The 19,127-nt window shown below is 48.8% G+C and overlaps 1 non-coding gene across 1 annotated transcript; it reads left to right on the top strand.

Annotated features, from left to right (window-relative positions):
- Nucleotides 1–11,963: 11,963 nt before the first annotated feature.
- On the top strand, nt 11,964–12,047 carry Trnal-cag. The gene has a single exon. It is a non-coding gene; the product is annotated as a tRNA-Leu (tRNA).
- Nucleotides 12,048–19,127: the final 7,080 nt, after the last annotated feature.

Raw genomic sequence — 19,127 nt, 5'->3', positions numbered from 1 at the left:
TCATCATTAGTATGTGGGTTCCAATGCTGGACAGGAGCAGGGGGCAAGGTCGTCTGGTAACTCCTGGAAGTCAGCTTGGGACAAGGATATAGACTTGTATGCATCTTTTAAGATCCGATTATCCTTGCAACCAAAAGCTACCGACGTGTAAGAACTGGGGTAATAGCTGAGATAATTATGGGATGGGTGGGGTTTTGGGCCTTAGAGAAATGAGTTCAGCGTGTTTCTCGGTTCTCGGTTCTCGGTTCTGGGTTCATGCCTCATCGTTATCATGGCAGCCTTGTCTGGCTTCCTGTTGCCAAAATAAGTTCAACACATGGCGCACACACACACACACACACACAGATACTGCAGCAGACAAACAACCGCAGACAGTCCCCACCCCCCACGACATCGATACCCCTTTCGCTCTTCTATTCCTAACCCCAGACACGCGTGCTTTGCTATAGAGACACGCATATTGTCTAAACAGCAGCGAAAGCCCCCCAAACAAGAGACAGAGAGAGAGAGAGCGCCACGCAAAGAGAGCCATGGACAGAGAGAGTGTGTGTGTGTGTAGAAGGACGAGAGGACAATGGACATGCATTGGTGGGTTGGGGGGGGAGAAAAACTAAGCGAACAACAAAATTTTCAAGTTCAAAACGCCGCCAGATGATAACACGAGGCTTCCGATAGCAGGGACGTCATTTGGGGGTGGTCGCAGTGGGTGGGGTGTGCCGCAACAAAACCAAACTAAACACACCGTGTGAGGGGAAAACAGCGGAAAAACAAACCCCTGCGATACGATCTAATGCAGAAAACAACGAGAAAAGCTGCGGCGGCAACGCCAACGAAATAAAAGTTAACCGACGGCGACTGCAGTATGCGCGGGGGGTGGCAGGGTGTAGATCCACGGATGGCGATACAGACAGACAGATCTTGGGACAGACAGAGCCACAGACACATGGGACACAATGGCAGCGGGGGAAACAACAACAGGCAGGCAGACAGGCAGATAGACAGAAAGAGGCACATCCACCCGGCACAAAAGCACAAAAGTTCCGAATAGTTGGGCAAAAATTGTTGAACCACATCGGGGAGAGTCAATAGATAGTACTCGCAGATACCTCGCTCTGTGCCCCATGGGACTGGCAATGGGAACGGGCTCTATGGCGATGGATTCACCATATGTGGGGGTGTAGGCTATAACTCTGTGAGTCCTTTACTTCCTGTTCACTTTTAGGTTTGGGAACTCTGTTCTATTCACTCGATCGTTGATCCCCAACAAATGGATTGTACATAGATGGATCCACATATAGCGGGGGTTCTCCTGCTACGCCAACTAATCTGCACATCTGCCACCCTTTAAGACCCCACATCACAAGGCCAGCTCTCCAGTAAAACACACACACACACACACACAAACATTAAAACATTAAAACATATTTTTCAGTTTTGACAGAAACTGAATGACGCTGAAATTTTGGGCGATTCTATTCGCAAGATGCCTCACAGATACAATTACAGTGGCAGATACATTTGCACAGACACGCTCTAGCATAGAGGCACAAAAGTGAGCGAAACGAATCGAAATAAAATACACTGTGGATCGAAATATAACAGGAATATCGTGACGCAGATGTAGGAAGTATCGGAATCTGCCGGAAAGATGAAGATGAAGACGTAGAACCAGAAACAGAACCAGACTCCAAAAAACACGGCAACACAATTTCTTTAGAGCGCGCAAAAAACTCTCAGATGCCGCACGAAAAATGTTGCGGGAGCCAGCGAGCTCCACGAAACGCACCGAAAACGGCCAAAAAGATGAATATGTGCAAAAATCTTTTGCATACGCTCAAGAACCCCATGGAAGGCGGCAGCGCGCTCGCAGTCGCAGTCGCTGTCGCGGCCGACTCTGGCAGCGGCGGAGAATGGAGCGGCACGGCACGGCACTCTTCTCTGGGAGAGCACAGAAAAGAAATTGAAAAAAGTCGTCGTCGTCGCCGTTGTGATGAATGGGTGGTGGGCGGAGGGAGTGTGGGAGTGAGGGTGGGTGCACAAAGCTTTTACGGACGCTCGCGCTCAGACAACAAAAACGAAGCGAAAATGAAACGAAGCGAGCACAATGAGGCGACTACGACGAATGCGCTCCTCCCTTTCCATTTACCTCACCACTGCAGGCCCCAACGCGAGCACAGCGAAAGAGAGAGAGAGAGCGAGAGAGAGGCCGCCACTCAAGAATTTGTTTGTGTGTGCGAGAGCGACAGAGTTGGTGAGGTACAGAGCGACAGAGAGACAGGGAGAGAGAGCGCAAGCAACGACAAGTAAAGCAAACAAAAAGCGTCGGCAAAAAGTTTGCAAAAAAAAAGCAGCTTGGTTGCGCTGGCGGAGGCGGAGAAGGAGAAGAAGGAGGGAGGCGTGCATGGATGTGGTGTATCTACTGTATCCGTGTGTCTGTGCACTGTGTGCGTGCTTGTCGCGCGACTCACATGGGGCCCGCAGTCGGCTGCGACGCCTGCGTCGACAGAGCCATCAGCGTCGCGTGCCTTTGCAGCTGAAGTTTTGTTGCCTGCTTTGGGTGGCTCCATCAGGCGGCAATGAAGGGTTAAACATTGGCATGCAACGCTCTCTGTATCTATGTGGGTATCTCCGAGTGTGTGTGTGCGTGTGTGTGTGACAGAAAGAGGAGGCGGAGGAGGAGGAGCTGCGACAGGTCTGGTTGCAGTGGCTTGCAACCCACCTACTGCCCAGCCCTTGCAGCGTCTGGCTGTGTGGTTCCTTTTGGCGGACGGCGCGTGAAAGTGTTACAATTCGAAACCGCCAGAGCTTAGAACTAGGTAAACCAGTGCCTGCCCCAAAGGGAGGGTAACTGGGAGCTTAGATCCGAGCTTTTTCACGCGCCAAAATGCTGCAAATTTATTTAGACTCGATGGAATGCCCCTCGTGTCTACAGGGTACCATGTTCCTCAATGGAATCGCCTACCCCGTGTCTATATATAAACTTATCTCTATCAGCTGCGCAGAGCCTTAATCAGTTTGCCCCGCCCTGTCCCAGGGGGAGGCGGAGAATATGCTGCGTCCTATCCGTCCTCCTATCAGTAGAAAAACAAAAGTGCTCACTTATAAATATTTATGAAAAACAAAATGATAAAGCGAATTGAATCGAATCGAAACGAAGCAAAACCAGCAAAAGTCGCTGAACGCTGTCCGAACAGCTGACTCAAAAAGGGAAACACTTATAGAAGACAGTGTAAGACATCTATGTATGTACTGCAGACGAAAGATCTTCTTAGCCTGGCGGCACATTGTTCTATCCGAGACTTAAAGAACAATAAAATATGGGGAGATTTTTAAATGCCTGCCAAACAGTTACTCATACGTCTTTATCTTTCTTTCACATTCGAAATTTCAAAAGTCATCATTGCCAATGGACTCGTCTGTTTGCAGATCCTCGCTCTGGCTGAGACCTTGGGCGACTTCCTTCTTGCGGAAGAGTAAGCAGTCCACCCAGGCCATGATGCGGCTTTGACGCTTCACAATGCCTTGGATCTTCTGTATGGCCTCTTCGCCGGCCTGCATCTGATCGAGATCCGAGATGCTGGTCACTTCGTTCAGATCTGGAATCCGTTTGCCCTTGCAAATGAAGAAGCTGGGCTTTCCGCACAGGTTGCGGGCATCTGTCTGGGACTCCATCTGACGGCCTGTCCGCACCCCAGGCACAGAGTTCTTGGCCACAGAATACTCCAGCTTATTGGACGTGTCCATTTTCAGAGAAAAAATTTTAGTTAATTTCTAGAGTTTGTTTTTGGAACAAGGCAAATGAATTCATGAAATTTGAATGAAGTTTGGTTTGACAGCTCTCCAGATCGGCCAGTCTCTGGCTACATAATACAATTTTTACTCTCACAAACCTTTTCTGAACGAGCGAGTTATTCTTGGAAGTTTTTGCTTACGAAATTTAAAAGTTTTCTGATTCTACAAGACTTGAGCAAACTTTTCTCATAATGGACTGTCAGCAGATATCCGAAATGCGCGCCAAGCTGCTGGGCATTGCAAACCGCCTGAAGGATATCGGCGCCAGTTTGCAGGTGGCCATGAACGACATGGAGCGGTGCCAGAACAAACTGGAGGACTACTGCGCAAAAAGAAAAGGCAACATCAACACAGCAGCTGAGAAGGATCGGGAACGGGAGACTATGCGCCGCCAGATCCGGCTGCTGGACCTTCCGGGGGACGACAGCTACTCAGAGCGCTTGGAAATGGAGGAAGACAGCAACGAATATTACGCCAGTGGTGTGATCACGATGGAGTCATTACTGAAAGTTGACTACGATCTGGATCTGGATATGGATCAGTTGGTGGACGATCTGTTTGCGGCTGATGCAGCTGCTTTGGCAGACGATGCCACTGCCAATACCAGCGACGGAGACACTACATGGCGCAACGTCACAATCTAAGCTGTGAAACGTGGCAACGTTGCCCACTGCCAAAAACAATAGAAACTCTCGTTTGGCGCCAACACGAAAAGACAACAATGTATAAAAAGCACAAGAGCACTTCACAAAGAGAAGAGAGCAATGGAATCGGAATCGGAATGGGAATGGGAGAGGCACTGACTGACTGCCAACAACAACGTTTGCCGGGTGCTTAGTTTTTTTTGCCGGTGCAAAAAGTAGACGACAAGCCCGAGCCCGCCGCCAGTCCCATGGTCGGGCTACTGCATACTCTGAAAGCTTCCACTCTCTCAAAACACTCAACTCAACGCGAACGAACCCAGCTCCGACCCCGACCCCGACCCGGACCTCCTCTCTCTCCCACCATCTATCTCCATCTCGCCCCTTGCCGGCAATCCAGTACAGTACATCATCGCCCACGCAGACACCAACCAGCATCACACATGGCATATGAATAATGCAAATAAAGAGTCAACTCCGCCGAATAGTTTCTGCCACCCGACCATTGGCATTTGTTGTTTTATGGCACCTCTTCAGAGCGGGCATGTTTCATCTAAGGGGATGTTTGCCACTCTTAGAGTGAGCAGCTTCGAGCTCCTGTTTTTTAAGGTACAAGATCCTTAATCGCTGGGATACGATCCGTTATAAAACATCATATCGGTCGGAAGGCGAGGCTGAGTGGCAGACTTTCTCATAGGTAGAACTGGTTACTTTGAAAGTGTATTAAAAGCTTCGGCATCTGAAGCTACTTATTGTTTCTTGATTTTAGCATGTCTTCTTCCTCTCCGCCCCCACTCTCCATCTCTCGTTGTCTCTCTTTCTCTCTCTCTCTCTATCGATGGCCTCGGCATTCAAAACGAAGCTTCAGGGCCCCTGGCACATCGGGACAATGGGGTAGGCGAGGTAGGGGAACGAAAGCGGCATAATTGTGTTTTTGTTTGCGTTCTCACTTGGCGGCGCGGCGTGGAATAGGTTAAGAACAGGCCGAGACCCACTCACTCCCTCCCCGCCGACCCCTGCATGGCCCCAGCAAAAGCTCTCTGCTCGAAGGCGCTGTGCCTTGCCGCTCTCTTGGCCGCTGATAAGGCGCCCGGCTCCGCTCCACCTCCACCTCCACCGCCCCTCTGGCAGGCTGGTGGCTCTAATCTTATCGCGAGAAAGGAGCGAGGCGAGAGTTTGGGAATCGCACTTCGTGGAGCGATTCTCCGCGCTGGCTGTGCGAATTCTTGCTGCCTTTTTGCCAAAGTTGTAGTTGTTGACTCGAATATTAGGTCACACAAAAAGCCGGTTTCTGCCGTAGCTTTTGTATCTGTTATCTTGTGTGGAGCGCTTGCATATGTGGGTGAGCTTCGTCGCTGTGTTGGGATTGTGTATCTGTGGCTGTGTCTGTCTCTGTGTGTGTGAGCTGGAAAGCCGGTTTCTGCCTCGCTGTTGCTTTTTGCGACTTTGTCGACTTTGGCTATGTAAATTTTTAGCCAGTCCCTCTAAGAGTACGAATACGAGTACGAGTACCAGTATAGCCCCCAGCCATGTCCGAGCATATGCTCGGACGTACAGAAACCCGGACAGAGATTCGCAGGCAGAGCAAGAGCAAGAGAAAGAGAGAGCGAGGATGGAGGATGGAGGAAGGAGAAATAGAACGCAATAAATATGAATTAGGCAAGAGAGAGAAGAGGAAGGGAGACAGACCACCACCGCCGCAGACTATGGGGTTTCCCTAATGGCCTTTCATCTGAATTTGCATTAATACAGATTGGTGAATTATGTATTCAATCATTTCGGGAATGCGGCACTATGGATTACAGCGGGCGGTGCCTGTAAATAGAGGTGACGATGGGGTGACGACCTGTCCTGGCCTTACATCTATCCGATCAGGCTCATTCAATTTTTATGCAAATATTTCAATTTCCCTTGTGTCTCTCTGCTCATTTGCTGGCATCCCCCTCCGACACCAAAGAGCATCGATTAGCCACGAGCGAAATTCAATAGAATCCCCATGTGCAGATACACACGGGTACACATCCACCCGCCAGCCCCCTCGACACATGTGCATTATCCTACAGGTATTCGTACATATATCCCCATATATGTATGTATGTACATACGTATAGTCGGGGGCGATTACCATTTTTGTAATTTGCAGTGAAAAGGCTTTTAATTTGATGGGAAAACATAAAGGAGCTGGATAGGACAGGCAAACGAAAAAAAACCTCCACACGTGGACAACACACGTAGGTGGCCTCGGGGCCGAATGCCTCACCTACCGCATCAGCCGCGGTGGGTGGGAGTGGGTGGCAGCAGCAACAGCCTCTCGTTCAGGATATGCAGATAACTGTAAATAACCGATTATATGTGCACACACACACACACACACACATGCACAAATGATGCATACACATGCACATGTACATACATACATGTATGTACATCATGCCACATATGTACATACATGCATGGGGCAGAGTTTACATTTGTTCTTGTTGCTTAATTTACAGCCTTATGTCACTTTTTTGGTGCATTATACTTTTTCATTATCGCGCAGCAGCAGCAGCAGCAGAGCAGCACCCAAAATCAGGCAGCGCGAGGGAGAGAGAGAGAGAGAGAGGCATCCAATCTCTTGCTATCTCTCCCTCTCTCTCTCTCTATATCCATCTCGTTCTGGCAGTGTCCGAGCAATGAGAGAAGAAGAAGACCACACACACACACACACACACATCAAAGGGAAATGAGTTTTCATTTAGCCTCACACAAAAGCGGAAATGAATCGAAATAAATAAATAAATTGCACCTGTCCCACCCCGCACAGCCACCCAGTCCACCGACCCCCATCTCCATCCATCCACGCGCTCTCTTCCTTTACATACACGCGATCCCCTCTCCGCCCGCTCTGCTGCTGCAGCATCCCCCCACCCGCCAGCCCACGAGTCCGAGGGCCATTGCACATGCGCCGAGAGAGAGCGAACGAGCGAGCGAGCGAGCGAGCGAAAGAGAGAGAGGGGAACGAACTGCAGCAGATGCTAGCCATCTCGCTCTGGCACCCACACATAAAGCTCTCCCTTTTCCGCACGGCGTGCATTCAACCCGGCAACGCACCTGAGCCAACCGCCAAACCCCACCCCCACTTACATGTCCACTGTCCTCGAGGCATTTTCATTCTCTCGCTGCATTCCTCCTCGGCTCTGCGTCTTTTCCTTTTCGACTTTTTCTATCGAGGAAAACCCTATTTGCTGTTTGTTTTTCCCGGCGACAGGCCCCCCGGTTGTACCATCCGCCGAACCCCACCCCACCCCACCCACCAGCTGTCTTTCGCTCCGTTTTGTTTTGCTTTCGCCTTATCAAACTTTGGCGCTCTCTGGCGCCCCCAATCGCCCCCCCACGCAGCCCCTCCATTCCGCTTCGTGTCTATGGTTTTGTATTTTGTTTAGGTTTTTGCTTCTGTTGCTTTGTTTTCCCGTTTTTACTTTGACTTTCATTCAAGAAGAGTCTTCGTCGCGTCGCCTCGGCTGGGGAGGGGTGGGGAGGGGAGGGTATGGAATGGAATCTCCTCTTCGCGACACAGAAACGCAAACGCCCAGCGACGACGATGATGACGACGACAACGAGGGGCCTTGCCCGACTAAAACGAACTCCCCCCGCAGCCACCCGTGCTAGAAAATAGATCACAAAATGGCTAACAAAACCCCATGGAGGTCGGGGAATACACTCACACACACTAACACACACACACACACACATATGGGAGAAAGCACATGGAAAGCGGCAAAACACCGCAGCAACATTTCTAATGAAAATTAAAGCGAGCCGAAAACTTTTCTGGGGATGCTGCAAAATGTTGCATCCGATGAATCTTTAAGATAGATTTCACATTAGGCATGGGTTAACTTCGGCTTGTTACACGATACGATACTTTCCACGGAAGCATTCTCTATTGTTGCGGAGTCTTGGCATTCACATCCACATTCTGCATCCACAATTTACCCGAAAGTCCATCATAGTTTGCTTTGAGATAAATACATCAAACCTACTCATATATGTTCACTTTAAGCGGCAATTTTGCGGCTAAATTAATTGTTGAAAAATGTATTATATCCTTGTTTCCATTCGCTTTCTTCTGAATTGTTTGCCTACAGAATTTATAGGAAATCAGCGCACAGGCAAATTTAATCCACAAGTCGCACAATGTCTACAATTTTTGCGTGTGCATGAAACACCTCTCTAAATCTAAATCTACATTCAAATGAGATCGTGGTTGGCACTTTCCTATGGCCTTAACGTATACAAACTGAATGCTGACTCGGTTATTTTCATATCATTTTTTTGTGCACGTGACATACCATAGCTAAGCTCTTCCTTTTGCCTTTACATTTCCTTTGATTCATTCACAAATGAGCATCGCACTTGGGAACACATTTCTAATGGGGACTCCGGCTCCTGGGGAAATTACGAGTAGGTATTTTTGGTTGTGTCGAAAAAAGCGAACAATTTTTGTTTGTTTCGAACGCGAGAGCGGAGTTTTCTAAACTAATTTTGTTAATCAGATGCATCGGTCGGCGCAGCTAACTAGCGACAACAACAAAACCGCAGAATACAGAAACCAGACCAGAGAATAGCGTCGACGCCAGCGTAATAGAGAAATAGGGGGTGGGCCGATGCGGGTGGTCGGTCTCTCTGCGGTTTAGGGCTGTAATAGGGGTAGTATTTGCATAATTTACATCCAAAACACAGTGCACACATACACAGAAACACAGCCACACAAACACACACACTTATAAACATAAACAGAAGGTGGTATTGGCTATGGCCAACCCACACTGCGTATACTTAATCCATGGTACGCTTAGGCTTAGTAGGGGCCGACGCACGAGGCCGATGCATGGCACGAGGCGGCAATGCAGCAATGCAGCAGTCACAATTCACTCACTCATGCTTTTGGGACTTTGCCCGCTCGACAAAAAATCAGGGGAATTTTCCAACACAGGACCAAGTGGCGCGCCAAAGTTGTAATGTTGTACTAAATCAGGCAAAATAAAACTTATGCGACTAAACCGAAAATTTTGAATGTGTGTTGCTGTTGACAAAGCATTTTCGAAACTGATTTTCGCCCAGGCAGTACGCACTGCCACGCATTTGCTGCAACAACAACAATAACAACAACAACAACAGAAGCAGCAGCCGTATATGCCACTGCAGCCAGAAAAAACTCATTATGAGAGCGGGCCGGCCACTGTCGACGCAGCCACAGCCACAGCCACCGAGAAGTGGGTCCGGGTTGCAGTCTGGGGCCCGCAGGGGGGAAGCCCATCAATAATTAGCAGACCTATTAATACGGAATGCAGGAGGGTTTTCTGCATCCTCCACATCGCATACACACCGCCCAGTGCGTGGCGATTGAATTTTTTATATCCCTCTTTTTTTTACATGTTAATTTATTCGATTATTTTGTTGTTTGAGCATCGTCATCAACATAATCAGCAGCAGCAGCAGCAGCAAGAGTGGCAGCAGCACTGGCACTGGCAGTGGCAGAAGCAGCGGCAGCAGTGGCATGCGTCAACTGCAGCAGCAGCAGCAGCAGCAGCAGCGCATTAATGCCACGCATACCACCCAATGCATTCCCCTCCTTCCCAGGCATCCTGTGGATCTCCTACTGCATCTCCGCCTGCCTTTTCATTCGCTGCAACGTTTTTTTAAATTCTTTTTTAGATGCGTTCGCACACAAAAAGTGCATTCATTATTTTTTCACCCGGCGCCAATCATTCACAGTCGGGTTTCTGCAGAGGATCACAACGTGGCTTCCATTTACTCGAAGAGGTACAACAATTGACGAGAAATAACGAAATTAAACAGACTTCGGGTTGGCTGATTCCAATGTGCAGATCAATTGTTTTTCACTGTTAATTCTGATCAGCAGTCTTCGAAGTCACAGACTGGTAAATCCCAAGCCCCTGCCGTTAGTACTCGTCGTATCTTGGAGTCAACTTGTAGGTATTGTGTAAAAGACTTTCGGATGCATTCAGTCTGATCCAGCACAAAAAAGGAAATTATAATACAATTTATTATTAATTTTTATTTTTTTTCTGCTGCACTCACAAAGAGCCGCCGACCAACCAAAATGCAACCCACACGCCGTTCCCAGGGGGCGGGCCCAAACCGCACGCACGCATCAACGCATTATTCTCGCTCTTTTTATTTATTTTTATGTTGGCTGTGTTTGCTGTGTTGGCTGTGTTGTGTCGTGCCTGAGTATTACACTTTTATTTCGTATTTTTTATCGCATTTTATGCGATTTTATTGTCATTTTGCGTAGCTCAAACCAGCAGCAGCCTGCCCAAAACCCTACCCCACACCACCCCAGCCCAGCCTAGTGGAGTATGTATATAGCAAACACATATGTATACTATATTTATGTATATATGGTAGGATGCGGACTTGAACGATAGCGTTATGCAAATGAGCTTGAGCTTGTGCGTATGTGCTGTCCATGGGGGTAATGTGAATGTGAATGTACTCGAAATTAGTGGTATGCTCACCTAGGTAGCCTAGAATGGAACAAAGAGAAGGGATTTCGCTACTGTTCGATGGCTATAAATTCACACATTCGCCACAATCGGAGAGTACATAAATCCACAGTACTTGCGGCCATATTGCACGATATAGTGGCCAACGTGTCTACGCAATAATTGAATGATATGATATAGGGTAGGGCTGATGCCCTCGGAGTTGGCAATTATTAAAATAAATTGTCGCAAATGTATAAATAGTATATGTACATATATTCGATTTGATTCGGCAGTACATAAGTCACTCCCTATCCAATCATTGTGAGCTTTGTAATTGAATAAACATCCATAATTGTGTGCGCCATTCAATGGACCGCATTAACGGATAACACAGACCGCTCATTGGCTAATTGCAAATCGGGAAATTGTCAAACGATTGGCTGCATCCGCGGATAAGGGGGAAATGCATTTCTTTCTGACTTAAATCCATTCCGTCATTGCTACATCATTATCCCATGATAAGTACAGTGCACTCGGGCAGTGGCAGGAGACACCCAGTGCAGCGCCAGTGCATTAAGTGCATCCTTCTGTCAACTGTTCATTTCGCTGTCCCTGGGTTTTGGGCCACGCACAAATAGCCCCTGGAGGTGGGAGTGCAAGGGTGCAGTCCATGCATGGGAGCAGCTGAATTTATGTATCTGAATAAAACATATTCTTATTGAACATTTTTGTTTAATTTTTGGCAAGCGCACAAAAAATGCGGATACCCTGCAGTCAAAGGTGTGGGGCATATAGAAAAAAAATACAAATCTCAGTAACCATCTGATTAATAATTCCCCGAAATGGCATCAATCGCTTTATCTGCATTACTTAATTCCATACAAAATACTATCACTCTTTCGTAAGTTTTCCACTCACGTAGGAAATAATATAATGACCTCGATCAGGGGCGTAGTTTCTATTGTCCGAAAAGAGGGGAACATCGCCGATCGTTTCATGGATCTACAGTGAGTTTGCTCTGACGATCGGTACAGTCAGGATGGCCGAGTGGTCTAAGGCGCTGCGTTCAGGTCGCAGTCTACTTCTGTAGGCGTGGGTTCGAATCCCACTTCTGACAAGAATTTTTTTTGTCATTTTTACTCTACTTTCTTTTCATTTTTTCCATCGTTAATGTATTTCCCGCACACAAGCATCGCACTCCGGCAGAAAAACAATGCAACAAAAATACATTTTATATGTGGAAAAACATCGTTACATGTACACGTACGTGCACCCACTATGCTATGTGGGCCCCCCACCGCCACCCACACCCCTTATGTACTCGCATTGTTTCCATTTACAGCAAAAAGAGTCCACAAACCAAATTGATTTTTATTCTACAACATTTTCGAATGTTTTTATTTTGCAAACAATTTGCAACCCTTAAAAAAATCCACGCCGACTTTCACATATGCGAATTTTTCGGTGTTTTCGTTTTTTTAATGATGCGAATCCGATGTACGAAATTTTCATTAATACTCGTACTCCGTCCGGCCCAACTCCCCTCATTGTGTGGCATTGGCGAGGGTGCGACAGAGATGGCTGGGAAACAGCACAGACACAGTGGGGCGACGTGGACACATGGATATGGACGCGGGACGCGGGACTGTGGGCTTAAAGTGCGTCATGTACATGTACAGGTCAGGACATGGACATATGCAGGGCTCTGTACATGCATCTGGCTATGTATTACATAGGCCTTTACATGGGCTCGGTGTGTTTATGCAATGCGGTTAACGTTCCACTCATCCCAGCGAGTCTCAGGCCAGACCGCACCAGAACTCGCTGGTGTTTGTTTGAAATTCTTTTTCAAAAAATAATTGAATGTTATATTCAATTAATTGTTCGTTAGGCGGCAGCACCTACCAACATCCAGACCGAGGCCCAGACCCAGAGCCCAAACCCAAACCCAATTACAGGCCCCAGATGCAGATGCAGCAACAAATTGGCTGCAATCGAATTGCCTCTCGATGCACAGTCCCAGATACGAGCTAATGGATAATGCGACCCCGTAATTGGATTATCGGCGAATGAATAACCAGCCAAATTTACTGTACTCTGTCCCTGTTCTGGCCGCTCCACTGAAACGTGAATTAAAGTTAAGTAAAGTCCAGCCAAGTGGCAATCGAACGGAATGAAGAGGATCCTGGCAAACAGAGTGCAGAAAAACATCTTTAAAAAGGCTAAGGATTGTCCGAATAGTTCCGTATCTCCTGCAAATTTTACTTGTACTTGTAATTGAAATTTAGTATTATCCATTGGATATTTGGATGTACCCCCCTCGCAGCTTCCTAGTCAATTTCCTGCTCCGTGCTTATTATTAGCTTCGAGCATCCGATTGAATTAGACTACTTCAAATGCAAAGTACCCTGCCTGCAGCCTGCAGCCTGCACTCTGCAGCACAAGGTTGCATACGTGAGGGTGCCATAAAGGTCTCTGGGTGCCCCCCACACCCCACACATGCATGCTCGTACATGCATACATATGTGTATGTGTGTGTGTATATATTGTAGTATATGAATAAGGCTCAGTCTCTCGTAAGGGATGCAGCAGGAGGCAGCCCCAAAATAGCATAAAAAAAAACAATAGAAGTGCATTTTAAATTTGGTTGATATCGATTTTCGCGGAGGGAAAGAGACGGCCAGAGCGACAGAGCGAGATGGCTGCTGGCCATCTCCATATACATACATATATGTATATGTATGCATGCACATGCAACGGGGTGGCACACACACACACACACACACACATACAGGGACTGTTGCATATATGGAGTAAGCATAAAAAATGCAAATGTGCATGGAAATGAAAGCCTACCAACCCCACGACCAGCCCCTTAGCTGCTGCTGCTGCTGTTGCTGCTGCCTCCATTTGCATTGCCGAAAAATGCAACAGACCGAACCGAGGCCTGATCCTTAGTCGAAGTCGGAGCTGGAGCTGGAGCTGTGGCTGTTGCTGTTGCTGGAGACTCTGCCTTAAATGCACCCAAAAGGGTTGCACTCAGCTGCCCACAACGGGGTGGGGTGGGGTGGTGGCACGGGATATCCCCTCTGATGCCAGGCAGCTGCTTTTCGAATTGTGGAGCCGCCTTTTCGTCCGGCCTCGGTCCAGGTCCAGGTCCCGGCGCACCTAATGAAGTTGCAAGCCGCTTGTCAGCTGCACCTGACAACCCACTTGAACGGTGGAAGGAGGATAGCTGAGAGAATGGCAATGGGAATGGGAATGGGAATGGGGACATGTAGATGGGTGGGTTGTCGGTTGTCCAAGAGCTGAGAGGCCCATGTTCGCCGTGTTGTCAGCAATTCAACCGCACACAGACGATTGCCAATTGGGGATGCACGGATGCAGTATTCAGCATGGACACATCCTGCGTGTACAGTCAGGTGCAATATCCGCAACAGAGGAGAGTTTTGCATTTTTAAATAATATTGCATACTGCACTGCTGCACCCCTGCCACCCCCAAATAAAAATTGCAAATGAATGGCCATTTTGCAGCTGAAGTTTGCGGTTTGTCCCCAAAGTGTGCTGGCTGACTGGGTGCTCCTCCAACGTATCCCTATTGGGGCGAATAGACGTAGATCCAACCATTGAAAACTCCACTCTTGGCTCGTAATTAATACTGATAAATGGATTCATTCCGAGCGCACTTCATTGGCCAAGTTGCACTGCAGTTGCAGCGGTCAATGGGGAATGGCGATGGCGATGGCAAGGCCTGTCAGCAATCCCTCTACTACTCCGAGAACCCATTCCAAGCTGCATGCTCCCATTGCCAGCAGCAACATGGCGATGAAGCTCATTCGGGAAATCATCCATCAGTTGACAGCAAAAGGCAGACAGACAGACAGACAGACAGACCGAAGCTGTCCAATTTCGAGCAGGAGATGAATATGAAAACTCGGATAATAGACGAAACGGACATTGATGCATGTATGATATATGAATCAAAATAATGGCTGGCGGTGTTTCGGTCTCCTGATTCGGGGATTGGTGGTGGCGAGTGGGGGGGTAAAAAAATCTAATTACGCAGCCGCGGCATATGTTGCAGTGGGGGGGCGGGGAGGAACAGGGCCGTACGGATGTACATTTAACTGCCTGAAAGCGCGCGCAAAAAAAGGAGTCCCACAGCTGCGGGGCGATACAAAATAAATCCATTAGCTTCTGCTTAAAACACATTTTCAGCGAGAAGAAAAAACTCTGGATCCGAACTACTACTGGTGGACACAGGGCGCCTCAGATGCTCTTTCCCCGAAATTCCCGCAAAGGCTCTTTGTGGGAAAAACCAAAAACCAGCCTAAGATATAAATCAGTACGTCAGTCCGTGAATCGTAACGAAAAAGAGAAGCTCAGAGTGGAGTCGAGCGGTGCGGGTTGGGGTGCTATTTATTTTGGTGCATGCCTCAACGGGGGGTGTGGCATTCTTATTGTGCATATGAAATATTGAAATTTAGCCCGTAGGCTTGTGCTCGTATGAAAACAAGAACAAAGCCGAGGCGCCTCCTCGGCCGCATGCAATGAAAATTTCAACAGCACACAACGGGGAAAAGGGTGGATGCTGGATGGTGAGTGGGTGGGGATTGGCGATGGGGATGGGGATTGTGTGGCAGGCAGGGGTTGACTTTTCAAGAGGGACCTGGGACCTGCTGGGCCACTCGACATATTGAAGCATATTAATTAAAAACATTTTCATTTATTAAAAGAGCAGTCGGGGAGGCGGAGGCGGCGGCAGAGGCAGAGCTGGGGGCGCAGCAGATTGTGGCACCTGAAAAGCTGCAGCACAACAGCAGCTGCGGGGACTGTAGCTGCTGTGCTCAGATCTTCCTGTAAAGCGGGATGGGGTTGGATGGGGGCATGAGCAATTCTATTAGCCATTCAAATGAATAGCCGCCTGAGAGCCTCCATGGGCACCAGACCACTAATCCCTGGCATTCCATGGCCATTCCATCAGAAATATGCATCCAGAAGCCGGCAATTTTCAGCCAAGAACATTCGCCAATGGCCGTTAATCGTTCGATGCCTGCCGATTTGCCCGATGGGACAGTCCGCCAAAGCCGGCAATTTGTCCCTAGTCGAGTCCCATTGGGGCGCCTCCAAAAAGAGACGGCAGCAGAGGAGGTGCATACATATTTTATCAGGCTGCTCGCATCGCTGGCTCCCAACAAATTGCCCAACAACCAGCGACCATAATCGTAAGACATGCCAGGATCCCACAGATGGGCGAGATGGGAGAGATGCAGGATGGCACCTGGGAGGGAGTCCAGCTAAAGATATGTATGTGTGTGTGTGTGTGTGTGTGGGACCACGACATAAATTTAAATGATAATAGCGAAAACATACATTGCCAGATACTTTGTTGCTAATTGCGGTCGAGGACGACTTTGCTCTAATTGAAATACAACACGTAGTCCGGTAGAGTGTTCCCGGGGGGCGGGCGTTGCACTGGGGGAGACGGCTTCTGGGGACTCTGTCTTCTGGCAGGTGAACTTGTTTCTCTTTTGGCGCTCCGCTAACCAGACACCATTTATCATTACGAGCCCCGAGAACTGGGAAAACTAGATTCCACTGACCGACTACAGGCCACGGCTACCAGACTTTGCTGCTCGGCTGGGAGTCATCGTTGTCTTGTGGCAAGTGTGAGTGTGGTACGTTCCCTGTACTCCGTACTCCGTACTCCGTTCCCCATGTTCGATCGAGCTCTGAGATTTTTGCGAAAATTAATTTTAATTACCCAACGATGTTGTCGCCAAAAGCCGCAAGCAGCCCAGGCTGGCTGGGCTGGCTGGGCTGGCTGGGCTGTCTTGTCAGTTCCTCATGGACAGCTGATCAATAACAATTTTCGTGGCATTTCCGCTTCTAATTAAGTGCAGCAGCTTGGCCATGTCGCAGCAGCCAGCGAAAGATCATTCACATCTCAGTAGATCTCCATTGACAGAGTTCTGTAGTTATTTAGTAATTTAGTAATTGTGAAACCCCAAAATTAACATGGATCCATTCCAACAGAATTTAACAATATCCGAATCCGTTTCATTGGATTGCCATGAGGACACTCCCTCGGAGCTCTCCTTTGAGTCGACTTGCGAGAAGCTGCTGCAGGTGCGGAGTCGCCTGAATGTCATCTCGGAGCGCTCGCAGGTGCTGAACACCGGAGTGGAGTCTCTACGCCGTCTGCTGACCGCCCAGGCCCACAGGGATGGTAAATCTGCGTTGGAGCAACTGGAGGAGCTGCGCAAGCTACGGGTCTGCACAGACAGCCGCAAAGGATAGGAAGGCGGCAGTTTCAGGCCACATTTAAATAAATTATTGAAGATACAGCTGAATACAGATACCACGAACGAGTGTGGTTTTGGGGGGAGGGGGTGCTGAAGGCACGTGCCCTTGACCCTGGCATAATACCGAATGATACCACCAGGCACACGCCCTGAACAGTCTCGGGGTGTTCGTCATTGCGGAAGCACGCCTGGAGGGAGAAGATCAACATACCATAATCGTATTGTGTGTGTATATGTGGCAAGGTCTATTCATGCATCCGAATGAAAGGTAGCCATCTCCAGTGCAGGCGAGGCACAACCGCAAATGGCAAAATGGGTAAATGGGTGGAGAGGACAGGAGAGTAGACAGAAAAGAGAACTAAACACAAACTGAATGCAAAATTTGCAGCATGCGTCATTAGGCTGCCTGCCTGCTGGTGGGGCTGAAGGGGGGCCAGCGCAGTGGCAGTGCAAGTGGAAGTGGCATTGACGCTGCTGCTGCTGGGTGCTGGGTGCTGCTGGTGCTGCTGGTGCTGCCGTTTCGGCGCACGCTTCGCTGGTCAGTCATTAAGTGAGTCAGCGGGTTGGTTGAAGTGCTGACTGACCAGTTCGGGCGAGGCCCCAGACCTAAACCCAGACACAGACACCACCCTCCAGGCTCCATGTGTATGCGTGTGTGTGTTTGCGTGAGTGTGCGTGAGTGTATGTTAGCCTCTGGCGAGGGAAACTGCTGCTACGCCTACACAGACGACTCTTGGCCCATCGTTTAAAACAATTCCAGGGGAGCGCGCGGCAGAAGGGGGTAGGCACGGGCAGATGCACGCAAAATTGAGAGAGGAAAAAGGAGAGAGGGTTGTTGTTCATGCTAATCTGCCTATTCCTGTTCAACTCCCACAGCGAGCCTAGAGCTCCAGCCAAGGTGTGTCTGGATGAGGTGAGGCGTAACCAGAAAGTGTCACGACTGCTACTGTGGAAAAGGAGACGCAGAGAAGGCCACTGGGAAGAGCCACTCTATTTATGCTGCACATTGGCTGTAGCGCATCTGTCTGTCGCCTAGACCCCAACCCAACCCACCCACGCCCACACACTCTGTCTGTGGTTTCTCTTTTGGGGGGGAGGGGGCTAAGGTCTGGGCTGCTTGTTTCTGCTCTCTCGCTCTTGGCTCGGCATTCGGGTCGCTCGGATACTAGTCCACTCGTAAAATCCTTGAACGAGATCATCAATCTTGCTTTGTTGTACTCCCAGCGTAGCTCCCCCTCCCCATTGCCCCCGTTGCTGGCCCCCCCTCCCTTTTGCCTTTGTTTTTGCTCTTCTCTTTTTTGCTGTCGCGCCTTTTTTGTATGTCATTTGCCATGCCATGCCAAGCCACCCTTCCACCCGCATTCGGGCACGAGTATTCCCCGCTTTTTGTTCTTTACTTTATTTATGCCACCCAGCCTCTGCCCCCAACAAAACCCCCACCGCCCGCCAAGTAGTCAGAAGGACAGGCGGCAAGAGCCAGCGGCAAAAACTGCAATCACTTTTTGCTGTTGGGTTTTTGTCAGTTTTTGTGGGGATTTCACTTTTTTAGTCATTTCCATTTATTTTATTTGCAATTTAGAGCCGAGCCCCACCACCACGTCTCCTTGTCCACCCACAAATGTGAAATGGCGGAGAGTGGGGACAGAAAAGAGCAAGAAACAGAGAGAGAGAGTGAGCGAGTGAGCGAGCGAGCGAGAGAGAAAAAAAGAGTGGGTGAAAGAGAGCGAACAGCAGGCAGCACTTGAGGAGTTTTGCTTGCATTTCATTTATGCTTTTGTATCTATGTGTATGTGTGCGTGTGTGTGTGTGTGTGTGTGTGTGATGCAATGACCTCGAACTTCGTTTGCCCATCGGTGCATCTTGAAGATCTTTTTTCTACCAGGAGTGTATA

This window comes from Drosophila obscura, unplaced genomic scaffold, assembly GCF_018151105.1.
Source record: "Drosophila obscura isolate BZ-5 IFL unplaced genomic scaffold, ASM1815110v1 contig_170, whole genome shotgun sequence".
Lineage (NCBI taxonomy): Eukaryota > Metazoa > Arthropoda > Insecta > Diptera > Drosophilidae > Drosophila > Drosophila obscura.
Note: the sequence above shows the minus strand (reverse complement) of the source record. Positions and strands in the feature narration are given on the sequence as shown.